Source organism: Alligator sinensis, unplaced genomic scaffold, assembly GCF_000455745.1.
Source record: "Alligator sinensis unplaced genomic scaffold, ASM45574v1 scaffold1510_1, whole genome shotgun sequence".
Classification (NCBI taxonomy): Eukaryota; Metazoa; Chordata; order Crocodylia; family Alligatoridae; genus Alligator; species Alligator sinensis.
The window spans coordinates 110,814-115,936 of record NW_005842654.1 but is presented as its reverse complement, the minus strand read 5'-3'; the positions used below and the strand labels follow the sequence as shown (position 1 = coordinate 115,936).

The 5,123-nt window shown below is 41.5% G+C and overlaps 1 protein-coding gene across 1 annotated transcript in view; it reads right to left on the bottom strand.

Annotated features, from left to right (window-relative positions):
- Positions 1 to 5,123, bottom strand: part of ERBIN (erbb2 interacting protein) — a 182,687-nt gene that overhangs the window by 156,050 nt on the left and 21,514 nt on the right. The window contains exon 3 of the mRNA XM_014524730.2: positions 681 to 737. The gene's annotated coding sequence lies outside the window, so the exon portion shown is untranslated. The remainder of the gene's footprint in view (positions 1 to 680; positions 738 to 5,123) is intronic.

Here is a 5,123-nt window from a genome sequence, read left to right as displayed (position 1 = left end):
CTGAAAGCCAACTGTACAGATCAGGGCATCAGCATCATTACCCCTCCCCTGGCTGCTTAGCCAAAAGTTACTGCCAATTCATCAATGGCTAAGAAATGGATAAAACTTATCTCTGATGTGGAAGAGTGGACACCACCCCTGCTGCATACTGGCTGGGAGAGATGCACAGTCCTGGGCAGTCATTCCAGTCTCCATGATTCCATTCCAGTACAGCAATTAGCACCCCAGTTAAGAGATGCACTTTAGGAAGAGGTGTGCGAGTAAATATGGTAAACTAGTCTAGTTTTAGAAGCTGCATAAAATATTTTTCATGCAGCAGAAACCATCTTCCAAACCCTACCCTCCCAACAGAAAAAAAGCACGCTAAGCTTTAAAATGGGCAGTTCAAATTCATAGTAGGATTTTCCCCTTTTAGGTCCCGGTACCTTCTCCTTGTTCACACGTGAATATGCCTAAACTACTTTGAAAATATGCATCTTTCTTTGGGTCTCACAGCAAATGTTTTTGTCTTTAGAAGTTGGCTTCCTTTCCTCATGAAAAATATTTTATCAGAACAAAGTAGGATTTGACAGAGCATAAAGTCTTTAAATAAATTAAAATTTGGTTAATATGAGAATTGAAAGCAAACATCTCTCTCTTTCTGTATGCAGTTATTGGTTCAAAGGAAAAATAATATTTACCACTGTGTTACGTTTTTCTCCCTGCTGCTTCTTCCCTGAGCTTTCAAAGTCAACATTCTGTGGAAAGCAAGGGGACATAAATTTAGTCACTATTCTGTAGAATTAGTCAATAAGCTGTTTTTTAAATGTGTAATATAGTCATCTTACATCCAAGTCATTTAACATCACCAGCTTCATTTAAAAAGATTTGACAGATAGCAGTCTACAAATTTATGGAATGTGAATGGTTTCTCAGGTGACATACAAAACATGCCTCTGAAGCTGAGGGCAACTTCGCTTTCTACCTTGAATTGACATTTATTTTTAGGCCATCCCAGATAATTTTTAAACAGTTTTTAATATACGTTGGCAAGTATCAATAAACTACAAAAAAAAGTTACAGAATTCATTGTAACCATGCTGAGAAACATCTATCTAATGTAAAATTTAATCTTATTTACATGAGTGGAGTTCCCTCCAAATGATTCTGAAGACAAATATTTAAGAAACAAAAATGATAAATCAGAAATTAATGTAGTATGAGATCACATTTTTTCATGCGTTAATCATTAATTTCCTGCAGAATTCTCTCAGCCAAGATTAGACAAGGCACCCTACCCAACATTATTTACATTGGACTAAAATTACCATATTTGCTCACATGCTTAAACATAAATGTTTTCCTCAAAAACAGCCCCTCAAATTGGGTCACATGACTCAAACAAGGAAGCTGATTTTCTGCCAAGGATAGAAGCATTCCTCTTTGATTCCTGCTCACAGCAGCAGTGGTATTTCTATTCAGGAAGTGGAGGAAGTCAATTGACTTAATGGTTCATTGTTTTGATGTTAACAATTGCCTCTCCTTTTTAATGGTCTTGATGTTCCACCGATCAAGCTAATCTTTCTTCTGGCAATTTTGCTGTTTTTTAGCTACTCCTTTCTCTCACCTCCTATCTCACAGCTCTGCAAACTGCTTTTAGTTAACTCTTTAAAATCACAAATCCACCCATGGAGACTAGCCTTTGGCAGCTGCTAGAATTTCAGTTTTTGATTAAACAGGGAAGGGAGGATGAGTGAACCAAAGATTAGGCTCTGTCCCTAACTCCATACAGCCATAACTCTGGAAAAAATATTTTTTCTTCATTCTGCCTTCCCCAAAGCAAGAGGGGTACAGTATGTGAAAAAATATGATATTTATGGTAAGTTTTAAATAAAAAGGTCTCTGACAAAAAAGATGTCTAGTGAAGGAGACATCTTTTTTCAACTGAACACTTGTATGTTGGTCCAATAAAATGGAGAATTTTATGTACAATAAAAATGAAAGCAGTAAAAAAAAAAAAGCCTGTAAAGTGCCCTCTCCCAATATCATTCGCTCAAAAACATTTTCTGCGGTTTTAACAAAATCACAAACAATCATGCATCAAGAAGTACAAGTCAGTTGAAGTATTTCTTTAACATGTATACAGGACATAGATAAAAATAATGCTTAAGCCAGACAAGATTTTATTTAGGGCAGATTCCTACCTCAATTTTCCTTTGTACATTTACTATTCCTTGTTCATCTACTTTAATTTAAGCCAACAGTCAGCCATAAAAATGGTGGTAAATAACAGGGCTTAAAAATCACTCATGTGCCTACCTAGTGCTACAAGCAGTGAAAATCAGTAATCCTAATGTACTTTACATCAAGACAGAGCAAGTTGACACTGGGCATAACCTTATTACTCATCTCTTGGCACTACTGCTGAGAGCACACAGGATGTGGTTGGAAACGGTTTTAGTAGAAAGAGTGCTGGGGCACTGCTGTCTATTGCCAGTGTTACTAGTCCATACAGTGTACTGTTCCCCTACATATTTTTCAAGCCTTAGCAACTTTAGTCATGCAATTTTATGAGAACACCAGTTTTCATTTAGTAAAATCCTTGCCATCGATGGTTACAGAAAGGACTGAAATGTAACCCAAGAGTACCTTAAAGGCTCAAATACGACAATTAAAATTTCTTTTTAAAACATTGTGTTTTACGGTATTACCATAAATAGAAAGCCATAGATAAGGGTCAAACATAGCTCTACGTTTCAAGTAAAACTGTTTGTGGCTAGTACATTTTATTCCAACAACTCCTATGTTGTACGAGACATATTCATTAGCAACTCCCATTACACGTGCAGATTTATTGCTATGCTATCATCTGTTCCATCTCATGAGGCTATTGTTAAACTGAAAGGGTAATGCCTTAGTGATATCAGCAGACTTAAAATTTCTCAAGGATAGACTCAGAAAGAAAATTTCCCGCATCCTGGCTTGTTATATATAGCCTTTATCAGAAGGTAAGTAGCCCTGAGATTGCATAATCAAAGAATGCCTTCTAATACCAACTACAGGAAACCCTCACTATTAGCTGATTTGGCATTTGCGGTTTCAAATATTCATGAATGCTGAACCTGTGTCTTAAAATACACTTACAGGAGCGCCGCACTTGCTGCGGCCGGGCTCCCACCATCGCCAGCACAGCCGTGCCCCCACCCCCAGCCACCAGGGCACTGTATTCATGAACGCAGACAACGTTCATGAACGCAGTGCCGTATTCGCGGATTTTGCCATTCACAGGGATCTGCAGAACATATCCCCAGTGAATGGCAAAGATCATCTGTACACATGGAAATATAAGGAGCTATTAATTTTCTCAATGTCCCTGCACTGGGATTCAAAAAACAGAAAATGACCCTAGCCCCATTAACATTCCCAAACTCTCCATTCAATTCTTAGAATTACCAGACAAAACACCAAAATAAGTTTTTGAGCTGTTATTTTGACTAGATCCCTCACTGACTCCACCTTCATTCCAAAGCCCAGACTGTTTCACTTTTAAATCTATCCCTACCATACTTATGACATGTTTTCTAACCAATAGCCCTCACCTGTGCTCAGACTATCACCCACAAGTACAATTTTCCTTCAAAGAACTTCCTTCTATATTACATGGGAGGAACTTCCTGTAAGAAACAAATTTCCTCTCCACCTTTAAACACACCCATGCTGAGAAACCTGTAGAACACTTTATAACAGCTCCTTGTTAGCCACTGTTATTACCTTAAACATAATTAGATCTGTTAGCTTTTCCCTCCTGCTTCTCTTAGCTGCATAAGTCAGTTGCCTCTCCTGATACACATAGATTGCAAGCATTTTGGGATGTAGGTCCTCTTTTTACATGCTAATAAAAGGTCTAAAATAATATAACCCACTCTGGGTGCCAATGCAATACAAGTAAATTTTACTACCTGGTACATTAGAATAAACAGCATTAAATGGATGCAGAATAATTTCAGGAGTTAATGACAACTCCAATATCCCCAGCAGTCATATTTATCAAATGCTTAAAAATTAAAAAAATAAGAAAGACTATATTAATTGTACATTCTTTTAAATGTACCTGGGGTGCAGAGGGATTTGGCTGAAGTGATTGTAGTGCAGCTGGCCATCATCTTTGAAAACTCATGGTGATTGGGAAAGGTCCTGGATGATTGAAAAAGGGCAAATAGGAGAGAATCCAACACAGGGCAATGAAAATGGTTCAGGGGCTAGGGCACATGACTCATAAGGAGAGGTTGAGGGAACTAAGCTTATTTAGTCTACAGAAGAAAAGACTGAAAGGGGATTTAACAACAGCCTTCAACTACCCAACAACACACCACCAACCCGGCGCGGGGGGGGGGGGGGGGGGGGGGGGTTTGAAAGGGAATGGAGCTAGACCAGAGGCAGGCAAAATACAGCCCACGGGTCACATCTGCCAGGCAATTTTATCCAGCCTGCTGGCACCCAACAATTAACTGTACCCCACCCAGCTCACATGCCTCACTCCCACCCTTGTGCGCAGAAGGGCCCAACCTAGACAACACACAAAGCTTCCAGGCAGTGCTGCTTCACAGAGTATGGGGCTGGGACTGGCGCAAGTGCAGAGCCTGTGCCCAAGGGGGCAGCAGGATCAAGGAGCTTGGGTAGGCAGGATGTGGGTGTGTGGGATTTATGAGGGTGGGTAGAAGGGGTGTGGGGACCCCCCCACACACCCTCTCCCCCTCTAGTGCACAGCCCCTGCCACCAGCAGCAGCAGGCCCTTGGGGTTCTCATGGCCATTCTGGGAGCTGCACATGGAGGCAAGGAGCAGAGCCAAACCAAGCCAGCCTGCTTCTTTTGAGCAGGGTTCCCCATGGCACACATGCAGCTCCCAGCACTCGCGCATCACTGTGGGGAAGCAGGGACCAGGGCCAGGCCGCCAGCTCCACTGCACAGGGCTTCCCCTCAATGGCATGCAAGTGCCAGGAGCTACACGAGCACTGCAGTGAGCCCCATGAGATAGAGGCAGACCAGCCTGGCTCCATTCTATGCTACCACGTTCAGCTCCCATAACTGGCCAGCAGTAGGGGCTGTGTTCTGGGGGGCGGGGGGGGGGGGGGGTGGGCGGGCAC